The sequence below is a fragment of the Aethalodelphis obliquidens genome, unplaced genomic scaffold (genome assembly GCF_003676395.1).
Source record: "Aethalodelphis obliquidens isolate GAN/ISIS:26980383/991018 unplaced genomic scaffold, ASM367639v1 scaffold2, whole genome shotgun sequence".
Classification (NCBI taxonomy): Eukaryota; Metazoa; Chordata; class Mammalia; order Artiodactyla; family Delphinidae; genus Aethalodelphis; species Aethalodelphis obliquidens.
The window spans coordinates 12,060,970-12,076,290 of record NW_020837946.1 but is presented as its reverse complement, the minus strand read 5'-3'; the positions used below and the strand labels follow the sequence as shown (position 1 = coordinate 12,076,290).

General features: G+C 39.6%; 1 long non-coding RNA gene across 2 annotated transcripts in view; it reads right to left on the bottom strand.

The window, feature by feature from the left end:
• LOC113627335 (uncharacterized) overlaps positions 1–15,321 on the bottom strand; it is a 174,531-nt gene that overhangs the window by 129,253 nt on the left and 29,957 nt on the right. For both annotated transcript variants that reach the window (XR_003435524.1, XR_003435525.1), the window contains exons 2-4: positions 7,197–7,328; positions 6,488–6,568; positions 5,067–5,221 (exon numbers count right to left, since the gene is read on the bottom strand). This is a non-coding gene — a long non-coding RNA (uncharacterized LOC113627335). The remainder of the gene's footprint in view (positions 1–5,066; positions 5,222–6,487; positions 6,569–7,196; positions 7,329–15,321) is intronic.

Below are 15,321 nucleotides of genomic sequence, written 5' to 3'. Positions count from 1 at the left end.
AGGGAGGGAGGGAGGAAAGGAGAGATGGAGGAAAAGAACAATCTAAAGAGACATAGCAAGCTTCAGAAACAGATTCAGATATTACACAGATGTTGCAATTATCAGATAGGTCTTTAAAATAATTATGATTAATATGTCAAGGCCTCATTGGAAAAAGTAGAAAAGATTCAAGAACAGATGAGTATTGTAAACAGAGAAATGAAAACAAAAAAATCAAAGGGAAATGCTTTCTTGGGCCCATCAGTACACTGTCTATCAGGAGACAGAAACGCTAACATTGTATTAACAGTGAAAAGCTGAAAGCTCTTCCTCTAAGATCAAGAACAAGACGAGGACGCCCACTCTCACCACTTTTATTCAACATAGGACTGGAAGTCCTAGACAAAGCAATTAGGCAATAAAAAAGGCATACAAATTGTAAAGAAAGAAATAAAATGTTCTCTATTTGCAGATAACATGATACTATACATAGAAAACCCTAAAGACTCCACACAAAACCTGTTAGAACTAATAAACAAATTCATTAAAGCTGGTCTTGGCAATGATTTTTTGGATTTGACACTAAAATCAAAGGCAATGAAAAGCAAAAAATAAACAAGTGGGACTACATCAAACAAAATCTTCTGCACATCAAAGGAAACTATGAACAAAATGAAAAGACAACCTATGGAAAAGGAGAAAATACTTGCCAACCACATATCCAATAAGAGGTTAATATCCACAATATACAAGGTGACAAATACTTCACTTATGTGTGGAATCTTAACCAAAAAATTCAAACTGATAGAAACAGAGAGTAGAAAATTAATTGCCAAGGGCTGAAATGTGGGGGAAACAGGGAGAGGTTGATAAAAGGGTACAACCTTTCAGCTTTAAGATGAATAAGGTCTGAGGATTTACTGCATAGCATGGTGGTAGCAGTATTATTGTATAACTGAAATTTGCTAAGACAGTAGAACTTAAATGTTCTCACACACACACACAAAAAGGAAATACGTGAGATGATGTATGTGTTAATTAACTTGATGGGGGGAATACTTTCACAATGAATATGTATATCACGTATAACAAATCATTGTACTGTACATTTTAAATATCTTACAATGTTATTTGTCAATTATACTTTAATAAAGCTAAAAGAAAACTAAACAAAAACTCCTTGGCAGAGTGCAAAGTATCCCACCTTCAGCTCTCCCTACCTCTCAATCCCTCGTAATACATATCACTACCTGGTGAATACAATTATTATATAAATATAAAAGTGTTACTTTCCCCTCCTCTGAGCCTGAAAAGTCTAAGAAGGGACCACACAATATCCACTGGAATTTACCAGAATCTTTTGATATTAGACAACCTTGGACCTGAAAGGATGAACAGAGAAAAATAAGCAAACACGTAAAAAGAGACGTTAATTCAAAAGAAATGAGCCGGGCTTCCCTGGTGGCGCAGTGGTTGAGAGTCCGCCTGCCAATGCAGGGGACACGGGTTCGTGCCCCGGTCCGGGAGGATCCCACATGCCGCGGAGCGGCTGGGCCTGTGAGCCATGGCCGCTGAGCCTGCGCGTCCGGAGCCTGTGCTCCGCAGCGGGAGAGGCCACAACAGTGAGAGGCCCACGTACCGCAAAAAAAAAAAAAAAAAAAGAAATGAGCCAATCGAAGAAATCAACCAAATATTCCTCAACTTCAGCAGATTCAGTGTAATAAAAGGAGAAAGACTTGGTGAAAAGTTAAAGAGAATATTATATTTTTGAATCTGTACTAGTCAAGCACTAAGTCAAGCCATCTGAGATCTGGAAGAAATGACTATTTCCAAATTTAAAATTGCAATGCTGGCAGTAAAACCTTCATTAGAACACCTGAAACCTTAGTCTATTACAGCAGAAGATGTGCTTCACAGATTATTCAATAAATAAGAGTTAAGAATAAAGATATGAGTCTTCCCTGGTGGCGCAGTGGTTGAGAGTCCGCCTGCCGATACAGGGGACACGGGTTCGTGCCCTGGTCCGGGAAGATCCCACATGCCATGGAATGGCTGGACCCGTGAGCCATGGCCGCTGAGCCTGTGCGTCTGGAGCCTGTGCTCTGCAACGGGAGAGGCCACAACAGTGAGAGGCCCGCGTACCGCAAAAAAAAAAAAAAAGAATAAAGATATGAAAATGATGAGAGAAAAGATAAGAGACATGGAAAAGGTACCAAAGAACAATGACACACGTGTAACAACAGTTTCAGGAGAAAACAGAATAGAAGGATGAGAGGCAATACTCAAAATAACATTTAAAAATAAAAAACTTTTCTTCAACAGGTTTGAGGTTTGGGGTCAAAGGGGCCCTTGATTACCAGATAAAACAAATGAAAAAAAGCCATATATTTTATGACATGTTTTTATTTCAAAAATAAAGGAAACAAAATTCTGCATGAACAGTGGCAGAATAATAAAGAGGTTGCCTACAAAAAAATTATATAGTAGTTGCATATTAAAATTCTTTTCATAACATAAAATGACAGAAGGCAATGAAGCAATGTCCACAGAGTTCTGATGAAGAATACTGTGAAACAAGAAAGTTATAGTGAGGTGAGATAAGAGAAACAGAAAGATATCAAACATGAGAAGTCTCAGAAGGTATTTCAACCAAATATATTTTCTGGAAAAAAATGAGTCTAATAACCTTGAAAAAAGAAAATAAAAAACAAATACCAAACCTTGGAGACCTGGGTTCCATTTCTTTGTCTCTATTGTGTAAAAGCAGCCTTCCCTCCTCATTCTGCCCAGGGCCAGTTATCCCTGGAATGAAGGCACCTCCTTACCTGCTAGTACCTGAACACACAGAGTCCAAGGTGCCCTGGAGACAGGCATAGCTTATATTTAAATGGAAATTTAGTTGTGTCTCCTAGCAAAAGTGAATGCCCTTTGGAGATTAGAACATCTAAGCCTGAAGAACCCAGGGTTGTGGGGATGAGAGTTAAAAATTATCCTAGATAATGTCAATACATAATAAATATTCTTAATTTCAATAATTATAGCTATTAATTATCATTCTGTCATGTTATATACCATAATTTGACATTTCTCTTGTTCTCAATTATTTGCTATATAAACGATTCTGTAGTTGGGTCATTGGGAACAATGGCAAACAAGATCCTTTGGTTTTTGGACTCATATATTCTTTTTTTTTGGAATTTTATTTTATTTATTTTTTTATACAGCAGGTTCTTATTAGTTATCCATTTTATACATGTTAGTGTATATATGTCATGTATTCTTCTTGATAAGGACACAGCATTATATAGAAGTCTCTTATCTAATGCATATACTGTGTCCTGAAAGACAGCACCTAATTTTGCAAAGGACTACTACCAGACTAGCATTTCAGCTCTGCCTTCATGAAGTAGGCTGTTCTAATGTGCTATCAGACTGCCTCTTTCAGGTGGTATGTGATTTAACCAATGGATTCATGGTCACAGGCCCATTCCTCCACCCTCTTGGCTGAAATGTGGGTGCCCTGGTTGGATTCTGTGCTATGTGGTATCCCATGTTTGTGGACTAGGCATTCATAAGCCTTCACAAGTGGTTCTGGCTGAGTCTGTAGGTGAGAAAGGCAAACCCATACCAGAATAGGTCTCTGTCCCTGTAGGGATTAACCACTGGTTCTTCAGAATGGAAGACACTGAATATAGTCAACTTGCCACCAAGTTGCTAATTAGATTTTTGGAGAAAACTGTCATATTGGGTATCAACATTAGCTTCTATTGCTAATAGGTTGAACATTCAACATACAGAGGCAGCTGTAGCTAGACTGACTACGGGAAGGAGGAGTCCACGTGTAGCCTTCATCTCAGCCACTCAGTTCATACACCCTCATTGCCAGTTCTGGGCTTCGCCAATGATGGAGGTTGGCTAACACAAACTGGCTAAATCATCTGTCTCCTCGGTTTTCCAGTGCCTTTTCAGAGGTAAGTGCTTTGCAGTGGGCACACAAAGTCTTCGCACACCGTGCCCACCCCCTAATGTCCATCCACCTCCTTGTCTCCAACTTCCCAATCCTTTTCCTTACAGACTCTGACCACCTTTAGCTACTCCTCCTCTTTAGTTACTTTTTCTTCAACACACAAGCACTGCCCACAGCTCTATCTTTGGAAAAATTATTCTTTACTGACTCTCAGGGTTACCCTGATTGTAGCCATAATACAGCTTCTTTTTATTTTTAGTTCACACCAACCCACCAAGCTCACCCATCTGTACATCCAATTTGGGCTTTTCTCCTCCTTCGGCCATATAGGAACTTCCCCCTATAGTATAGTCATAGGGACAAGCTTGAGAAGAGGTGCTGGTGCAATTTTGGTGGGAGATATGAGGATCTGAGCTATCTGTTCATGATGCTTACTATTTGTTCCGTCTACACTTCCATTCTTGATGTATGATCTCCATCTTACAATGGATTGCTGCTGTGCCCACCTGATTGTATGACTTGGTGGTCCAAGAGGACCTAGCTTATAATGGGTAGTTCTAGATGCATGACTGTTAGGTGCACTGTAGTGAAATGTTCTGCCTCTACCAGAACCCAATAAAACATCGGGTTGTTTTCTCAAAAGCCATATAATTCTCACTCAAATGGCATGACCTTATTCTAGAACACCAGGGGCTTTCACTGTACTCCTCCCAGTTTTTAGCTTGCCATTTTTTCCATGCTTTATCTTTTTCTATCACTGACATTTCGAACATAGAGGTGGCTGGACTCTATGGCCCAAATAGCAGAACTGCTCACACCACAGCCTGACCTACTAAACAGAGCCCTTTCCTACTCTAAGCTCCATTCAAAGTTAGCAGCCTTCCATGTCACCCAGCACATGAAACAGAGCTGTATTCCTAGGACCCGGGTGTAGAATGTGATGCCTCCAGAACCTGAAGCAGTTTACAAGGAGCTGTGCCCCCTGCCTTCTCAGTAGAAGGCAGCACAAGCTCTAGCCAACTGACTTATACTTTGGAGGTTATGTACTGGAAATCTCCTGACAACTGGATTCCTAGAAGTTTACCAGAGAGATGGGTCCCTGATTCATCACTGAATTTACCTCTCATCCTCTAGAGTGCGTGTATTTCACCAAGGTCTCCAACATATTAAGCACAGCTTGCTCCACCTGCCACATCAATATGGCACCATTGATATATGGGAGCAATGTGATGTTCTTTAGGATATGCAGGTGGATTTGCATCTTTGGATTGCATCCTGAAAGAGGAAGAGAGTTAACATAGCCATTGGGGAAACCTATGCTTATCGTTGTGTAGTCCTCATGAATGTGCACGCTTTCTGTCCTTCTCTTCTGGTTGGGATAGAAAAGAATGCACTCACCAAATCCACGGCGACTTGCAATATACCTGAGACCTTATAAATTAACTCTGACAATCATACCATACCCTGTATAGCAGCTGTGATCAGAGCTACTTGATTGTTTGTTGTAGGCTATAGTCATTCTTCAGGATTCATCCAGTTTCTGCAGGGACCAGACTAATGAATTACATGAAGATATGGTAAAGAACACCACATTTAAGGTCTTTAATGGTGACATTAATCTCCACCACTCCCCTGGGCTGTAATATTGTTTTGACTCATCCTCATCCTCTTGGTGGAGCAGGAATGCCCAGCTCTAATATTCCTCCTGTGCTCAGTCATTGGCTGAGCACAGACCAGGGAGAGCGTGGCCACACGCAAATGGTAAGGTAGTTCCCAAGTGACAGCAGCTGAGTCTGTCTGCCAGTGACTCTTTGCAGCAGGTTCTCTCAAAGGGAGAATTGAACTCCAGCTCTATCACCATCTCAGCTAGATCAATCTACATGTATCCATCAATCTCTCTATCTCGATCTAAACATGTAACATTTCACCATACACAAGTAGGGTTTACCCCAAGAATTCAATATATCTATTCACACTAGAAGACATTTTAGTAGAATTCATCAAACTACCAGGTTGAAGATGGAGGAATATATAAGCAAATCAAAAGATGGCAACAGTTTTACTATTCGTTGGCACTTTTCTGTCTATTCAAAAATGTCAACAAGCAAATCTTCTGCAACTGCATGACAGTCATTTTGAAAGAGAATTAAGAGACTTCTCTGCTGATGTTCAGCATCTAGAAATAATGCTTTCAGAACCTACTTATGATCATAATCTGGACCATCTTAAGAGTTTTGGCCAATCAGATCAATCAAGTCCCCCAGTTCTGTACCATTCCACCACGTGCACCATAACACGCATGCCACGGGGCTACTTACATTTTTTTTTTTTTTTTTTTTTTTAAGGCGGCCGCCCCCCCTTTTTTCCTCCCCCCTTGCTGGGGACCGGCTCCAAACGCGCAGGCCCAGCGGCCATGGCTCACGGACCCAGCCGCTCCGTGGCATGTGGGATCTTCCCGGACCAGGGCACGAACCCGTGTCCCCTGCATCGGCAGGCGGACTCTCAACCACTGTGCCACCAGGGAAGCCCGGGACTACTTACATTTTCATCGCCTCTGTAGTCTCCCATCAGTTAAGGATAATGTGGAACATTTCCAAGGGCCCCAGTGTGATTTCTTTCCCTCTGAGCAAGAATGGAAAGAGGCATCATAGTATCAAGGAGGAATAGTCACATACTTTGACTAGCCAGGAACTCTAGACTCTGGAACAATATTGCCTTCACATGGACACTGAAAATATATTATAGATTTAATTTAGTGTTCTGGAGTGCAGCAAACAATTTCCCTTCAGATAAGCTTTCTCCAAACACGGCAACTGAGGCAACTTTCATATATGCAAACCAAGTGGACCTGGAAAGTTCAACAAGCTGGGTACAAGCTGAACCACAAGAGCAAACTAAGCACATTTTAAAATAACAATAAGGATCATAAAGCTAATAATTACAATCTGTCTGGTGAGATAAAAGGTCACTGTGACCACCAGATTGCAATGCCAAACATCCTGCCTGGCATGACGCTTTCTTCGTCCTTGTGCTTTTGTAAGCCCAGGGTCAGGCTGCAGGCAGGCGCCGGCCCCAGCTTTCACTTGATTACCCTCCAGTGACTGCAAGTAGCTCAGGTTGCAAATTTGTTTATATTTAGAAGAACAGGTGTGTGTCTCAGTTCTAAATCAAGTCAGTGCCATGCTGGTGTCATCTTGGTGCACTTCATAGAGCTGAAATAACGCAATATGGAAAAGGGCAACACACCTACCTTGACCTAGTAAGGGCTGCACTGAGCACACAGGAATTTTATGTCATGAGTTCTGTTCTCTTCAGATTCTGTTCACTGTCCCCACTTTGCACAAATCTGCAAGTTTTTTTGTGTGTGTTGGTTGGTGTTTTCCTGTGAGAAAAGAAATCAGAAGCCCTGGATTCAAATGAAGTCTCATTAGAAGGTTGAGTTATCTCTTACCTGTGTGACCTGGGGATGATTTATAATATCGCTGGTCTTCTGTGGGCCCCCTCTTTAATACAACAAGATTTCTGTAAACCTCAAATGCCACCATGAAGGTGAATGTGCTTCATAGACGCTAAAGGACTCCACAAATGTAAGATACCATGATGCATGTAAAAGATCTTTATGACGCTAAATACGCTCTATAAATGCGAGCTCATAGAACGGATGGAAGTGTGCAGTGAGCAATGTTATAAATGTCAGATCCATGACAGAATCCGAGACCAGGTGTTCTTGAAAACAGCAGCTTGGAAGTCAGCTCCTTTAATCTTTATTTCTATTAAGAATTCTGATGAAAACGTAACGTATTAAGAAATGGAGTTATAATGTAAAGTTATCCTGCTAGTGAGTTTAGCTCTGATACTTCTCTAGGTTTCCATCTTAATTCTGTTCAGTGTACAATGGGACACTGAGAGACCATGCATCATTTTGTGGCATCCCTAAATGAAGTAGGTACCAAGTAGAAGGCTTTTCAGTGGAAAAGGAAAAGGGAATTTTGTTTCCATTTCACTTCTCTTTATACTGTAATAGGGTGGATTGGGTGTTATTAAAAGCTATATTGATAAAATAAAATATTTTAGAGAAAAAAATAACTTGTACTTTTCATTAAGTAGCTTCATCATAAGTATTTTTTAATAAAATGTTTCCTGTCTACCAAGTGCATCTTTTTCCCCATGGTATACCAGACCGTCCACTAAATAAGTAAACAAATACAGATACATGCTTTACCAAACACGAGTGACAGTACAAGCACCTAGAATGGACTTGAACTTTCTGCTGAATCATCTTTAAGGTCTACTTAGTTGCTCTGAGATACAAGCAAGAAGAGAGAAAAATGTCTAAATATGTCGACCTAAAAGATACAAGAATACCACCGTCATAATATTCCAGAAGAAAAGCCATGGGGGGTTCTCTTGTTCTCCTCCTCCTAGGACAGGAATTGCTTCTGCCACATGCCTGGCCATGGCTGCCATCCAGCCTCGACTTGGCCAGCCCTGCTCAGTGGTTGGAGCTGCTTTGGGGCTCAGACTCTTGTGCACAGCCCAGCTTCCTGATTGTGTGTTTCAACTGCAGGTGCTAATCTATTACACCCTGGATGAGCCCTAATTTATATATCTCTCTCTCTCTTTCTCTCTCTCTCTGATATTCTGTCTCTTGTTCTCTCTCTCTCTTTACAGGTTCAAAGCTAGGAATCCACTGATGTCTTACCATGGTGGAATAGAAGACAGCTTTGTTTGTTATTGCTCCACAAATAACAATATCCAACCAAGGCAATGACATGTATAAAATAATTTAAAAGAGTTTTGAGGACTTTATTTTTCAAGGTGTAAAACACTTCCCTTGCTAATTTTTTAAGTAGAAATATGAAAATGTTAGATTACTTGAAAAGAGTAAGTATTAAAATGCATTTTAAACAGATCATAACTAGTGGAGGAAGGACATTAATGAGGTTGATGGGAATGGGAAGAAGGTGGTAGGGAAAAATCGGGGTGGGAAGATTGAACTAAATGAAGAGGCAGAATAAGAGAGAGAGAGAGAGAGAGAGAAAGAGAGAGAGAGGTAAAAGGAAACAGAAAAAGACAGAATCACACTCAGAGAAGGGGGAAGTGAGAGAGTGAGAGAGAAGGATGGGAGAAAGGTGGAAGGAAGGAAGGATGGAAGGGAGGGAGGAAGGAAGTGGGGGGAGGGAGGGAGGGAGGGAGGGGGAGGGAGGAAAGAAACAAGGAAGGAAGGAAGAGGTTTGAGGTGAGTGTACTGATCAGAGATAAATTACTCACTAGCGTCCAGGCTGCCTGTGCCCTGTGACCATACCAGCCATAATCATAATTGTTAATAATAACATTTACTGAATGTTTACTATCTCCTAGACACTATTCTAAGTACTTTCTATGTGGTCCTCACCAGAACCCTATGAGTTCATTTCTGTTATTATAGTCATAATCATCTCTCTCAGACAGGAGAAATCTGCACTCTACAGCTCATAGGCCATGATGGCAGGGCCGGGATTCTGACTCAGGTAGACTCCACACCATGGGCCACCTGCCTCTCAGCTCCTGAGGCTTCTTCTTCTTTTATGCTCCATGTTGACTATCAGCCAGTTTCCCTTTTTGTTGAGATTTCTGTGAGCCTTACAGAAGTTAAAAGCAATATGTTCTGCATCTAGAAACACTGTATTTAGTACTATTAGTAAATTGCAAAGTCTGTTTTAAAATTAAAGTGTATTTTCTTTGATGATATAAACCTTTAGAGGCTTACAGATGCTTGGCAATTTTCTAGCAGTTTCAAGTTCCTTTGATAGTTCCAGGATTTATAATTGCCTTATTGTTTTGCTTAGAGCGATCAGAGTTGCTTTATTCCTGTTAACCAAGGTAAAATTTAATGAAAACTAGCATTTATGTCTGCTTCCCGTCAAATCCTTTTTTGTAACCTGGTTAATACTAGGTAAGAAATAATAAGAGAAGCAAACTATGTAAAAGCTACGAATAAATTTTACATGTATGTAATAAGTACAACACTGGGCATGTCAATAAATAATTAATGAGTAAATGAAATTGATTAATTATTGCTTCATAACAGCTTTTAAATGGCTTTTAGCATACCTCTAGAAGCCCTTCTAAAAATATTCACCAGTGGAAGAATGGTTTCTAAGTGATATCATTAAAATTAAAGAAGTATCCTTTATTTTCTATGAGTTTCCTGAAATTAAGCTCAGCATCCACTCAGGAAAATGTAATTATTTTAAGTACTTTAGACAGAGGAACATTAATACAAGAAATTAATTGTTTAAAGAGGTGTTGAACAAATATGAGATGGAGAGGCAAAAAGGAAACAGGGCTGACACCCAGAGAGCAGAAACACACCACTGCCCCTGGGCTGGATTACACAGCCTCCACAGACTGCTGAAATGTTGGAGCTGCTGTCAGTTTCCAGAGAGCTAGTGTAGAACACAAGTGTGCTACTACAAGCCCTTTAGAGCTAACCTGAATAGATCGTGCCTAAATAAGGCATTACAATAGCAGGTATTTACCCGAAATCTCTTGGTATAACCTCATAAGCACCTGCACAAACCAACTGTTCTACCAGAAAAATAAAAAAAACAGAGGAATTTGGTTAGAGGCATTCTATCCTTATCTAAGTATTTTAAAGTAAAAGTAGGAAGCATTGTCCATTGTCTGTGGGAGTTTTTAAACAACTCTTTGTTCTATTTTCTCCTCTGTCTGCTTTTTAACCATCTTTATCGTTTTTTTTTTTTTTTTGCCTTAACTAACAACCACTTTTCAAATTTAGCTCTTTGCTATTTTTTCTTTGGATTATAAAGGTAATAATGCTTGTCTGCCCATTAGATGGATTGTGAAGGTACTTACTGAGTAAGGGGTGGTAAGTTGTGAGGAAAGAGTTTATTAAAGAACAATTCCAACTGTAAAGTGCCACCACGACTCTCAGAATGTCATCCTAAGTCACTTATAGAGGATGGAGGTGATGTTCACAAGCTTTATTATAGCTCTTGCACAGAGCAGTTATTTCAAGGCGATTGCTTTGTTCTGATCCCCACAGTCAACTGTGAGGTTAATGCCATTTAATTTTACGTACACATTCAGAAAGAAACGAGATGGCTTGATGGCAACATCGATTTCAGGATTTCTTTTGTTAGATTGAAAAAGCAGGTATTTCGCCTTGCATTACTTGTTTGAAGCCCCCCCAAAAAATTTTTTTTAAATAAAAAAATAAAAAGATCATGATCAACCCAAGCTTCATGTTAGGTAAAACAGCGACATTTTTAAAATTAACGAATGTTATCTGGATCTCAGCTGCATTACATTAATTTTGATCAAAATGCTGAACGTCATATACAGCCAAGCTAATTCCACTGAGATCCAAGAGGCGAGTCAAGTGAATCTTGTCCACCAGCGCGGTGGGGAATCTGTTGGGCTCGTGGATTTAAAATCCTCCAAACAGCTTATCTCCTGAGAGGTTTCCTGAGTACTCTGAGCCTCCTGATGGACAGATCCATGCTGAGATTCCTCCTCCATGAATCGGGAAAAGGACTTTCCCTCTCCCTTTTTTGGCGGTTCTCAATCTGTGTGTTCAAATGCATTCAAGTACATGTGATGGGAAGGGTTCCATTAGCTCACGGAAGGCATTTAAGAAGAAGAATCACCCTTGCAAGATTAAGTTCAGGAATCACTTTCCGTTTGGGATAAATATTGGCTATCAATCAGGAAGTAGGCAAGTAGGTTTTTATATTTAAAACAGACCAAGAAAACCCCTCAGTAACATAAAGTGGGGGTTATTTTCAGTCAATTCTCAAAATTTCCTTCGAAGCAGCATAGCATCATGGTTATAAACATGAAATCTATAAACGGGTAGCTTGAGTTTATACGCTGATTCTATCATTTAGTAAATGCAAGATTTGGGGCAAATTACTTCACCAGTCTGGGGCCGTTTCCTTACCTCAGTAAATGAAAATAACAATAGTGCCAATTTTATAGTGTTATTGCAAGGATTAAATGAATTAAAATTTGTAGAGCTTAAAATGGTGCTTAACACATATTAACCACTACATATGTGTTTGCTAAAGAAATAAATTCTTTGCTTGAACCAGGAAGGTCAGTCCCAACTCTGTACACACAATGCATGCAAGCCCCAGTGCTGAAGCAATAAATCCTTCTGAGAAGGAAAAGCATAGGCTCCCAGAGCCTTATTTTCGGAATGGCTCGTGTTGCTTCCAGACATTGGCTATTTAATCCTTCTAGAACAACCAAGGGAAAATTTATGCAAATAAATTTCTCCATTTACAGAAGAGAATGCTGTTGTCCAGGAAGATCAAGTGTTTTCCTTGAGATGACCCAAGGAACTCAACCCCTGCCCCATCTTTGTTGCCCTTTTAGATTGACTTGCTATAAAACATAGGCAATACTAAATAGGTAGGAAATCAAAAACATGCAAACCAATTTAAGAAATAAGTACATATAGAGAAATGAATCCACTGTATGAAGTTCATGAAACTTTTTAGAGACTGGATCTTTTCTGATGGCTTCAGGAAACGAACAAAGTACGTACTGCTGAATGGACTTAAGCTTCCATTTAAGTTTCGTAAATGAGGAGGGAACTAAAATATGCAGCTGGATTTAAAAAAAATAACCAGTTATTCATGTAAGTAATGTTCAAATACATACAAATATGATTTGACTCTGCCAGGCCAGGAAGGAAAAAATATGATTAAGGTGCGTTTAGGAGAGTAGATAGCATGAGAGCCCTCACTATGGTGGGATGTCTTACCTGGTCAGGGTATATAAAGGGAAGAAATAAATGTGAGAAGTGGTTTGGGTGGAAATGATGGATATTTTCAATGCCCTCTCCCATAGCCCCTTGTTGAGCTTTGAAAAACAATAGTTTCTTCATGCTAAGTCTTGTTTGTGAAAGGATCCTTGGACTTTACCCAGTCCAGTAAAGTGTCTCACAGGAGGAACAGAGGGAGAGAGAGGGAGGGAGGAAAGGAGGAAAGGGGGAACAAGAGAGAGATTTTCAATTATTCCCATGTTAAGGCATGGCTTGAAAAAAATCGTAACTTCTAGTATTTATATTTTTTTCTGACAACAAAGCAATAAATGCTTATTGCACAAAATTAGGAGAGTTTTAAAAATATACAAAAGAAAATCAAACTATGTAATTCTCTTATTCCACTGTGTGTCTGAGTATCTTGGGCTACATCATTACCTCCCCACACACACACACACACACTCATCCCCTATGACTATAGATTCATATGGACTTTTAGAAATCAAATAAGTATCTAAGTGTATGGCTTCTTGACTTAGTTTTACACCTTATTATGAGTCTTCTTCTATACCCATAAATACTCTTCATAGATTTTGATTGGCTCTGCCATAATTGTGTAATGAGCTACGTACAACTAATGGATGCTGTTTCTATTATTTTCCCAACATAAATAATATATATACTTGGGACTCTTTATGTACTTCCGTAATTATTTCCTCACAAGAATTTTCTAGAAGTGGAAATCTTGGATCACAGCGCAGGAGTGTTTTAAAGCATTTAATACATAAAATTGTGTTTTGTGTTTTCTCCAGTTATTGCTAAACTTGAATATTAAACATTTTTGTCTGATATAAAAATGTCTTGAGTTTATCAAGTCAACTGCTTTTCTGTTTAATTCATACTTTTTGCTTTTATCTGCCTTATACCATTTCCCATGCTTTCCTTATGATTATTTTTTATTATTATTTGATTTTATTTAAGGATTAAGTGGTTCATTTTTCTTCTTTCTCTAGAAAGAGTGATAAGCCCTTTAAATGTAATTTTTCATTTAACCCTAGCAAGAACTCAGTAGAGACCATTATTAGCTCCATTTTACAGATGAAGAAAAAGGACTCAAATGAAGTAAACAATTTACAAAAATCACAGAGCTAGTAGATGGTGAAATGGGTCTGACTTCTCTATATCCTGCAGGGATTGAAAGACAATGAGCTTCCTTACGTGTGAACACAGCTCCATGGCCACATCCCCGGAGATGGATGTAACATCCCTCAGAAGTTACAGCAGAAGACTAACAGTGTGCTCTACATAGGACAATGTTTTCTCTTTAAAGCGATTAAGTGACAGCAAACTTTCACTGGAAATGTAACACCAATTTCTCATATTATTGTAGAAGAAAATTTATCAAGGAGTTTTCTGTCGCATCTCTTGTTCCTATGAATAATTCTTATAAAGGTTACAGAAATGTTTGGAAAGACTGCATTTATTTTTGTTGTTCCTTTTACCTATAATGCTCTTGCTGTACTTTTTCTTTTTTTTGGTTTTTTTTTCTGCCTGGCTAACATTTATTTCCTTTCTCCAAATCATTCTCCTCTAGAAGCTTTCTCCAAAATACTCTCCGAACCTCGTAATGTATTCTAATAGCACTCTGCATGCTCTTCCTGGGAGATCTACCAGAATACCTTTTGCAAGAATAACTTTATAAATTCCAAGTAAGTGAATGTTTGGGGAGCTTTCTGTTTATAATTGCAGTATTTCCTCATAAGAGATTTAGCAACTCACTTTGTTTTAAACAAACAAAAAAACAGCTGCTGTCATTTGGGCTTCCAAACAACATGGTTCTATCAATTCAGACAAAGGACTTGATCATAATAAAAACCATGAACATGTCACGGCAGAGATACACACTCACTTCCGTGAATGTACAACAAACAGCATCCCACATTCATGGGAATGGACTTGCAAGGCCACCTGTCCATCAAAACAATATATTGAAGTCCATAAAATCGACGTTCTACATTACCCTCAACTAGCTCCACTCCACTTAGTCACCAATCATTCTAACAGTCATTCGGCTGCTGTATCCGAGGTGGGTAGCGAGAAATTACATCCATGCCAATAGCTTGGCTCCAGGATAAACAAGGAAGCCCTGAGAAGCCCTCTTGTAACTTTTTCTTTCCTAGTTCAGCCACAGCTCAGATCACGGCCTCAGCTTGTCAAATCACTTTCTCAAAGCTGAAGCTGGGATCTGTAGCAAAAGTGATGGATAATGCTAAGTCCCCATGCAGGCAGTCCTTGTGACCCAGGCTGCTTCAGGCAGGTGCTGTCTGCACACACAGCAGGCACATGTGCCTTTATGCACTTGACCCCTTTACAGCAAAGTAAAAGAGACCTTCACAAAGCTCCACACCCTGAGGGAAACAACTTGAAGAGTCTCACCAACTTGGCAAGCCAATCTCACAATGCTGCTTTGCTGACAGATAACACCTCTCTCTGCACAATTCCCACTTCTCAAAGCAACAGTGAGAAACATTTGCAACTTTTGAGACAGTGACAGTAACTGTCAAAACAGGCACAGGAAGAGTAGGGAGACAGTTCAAGAAGC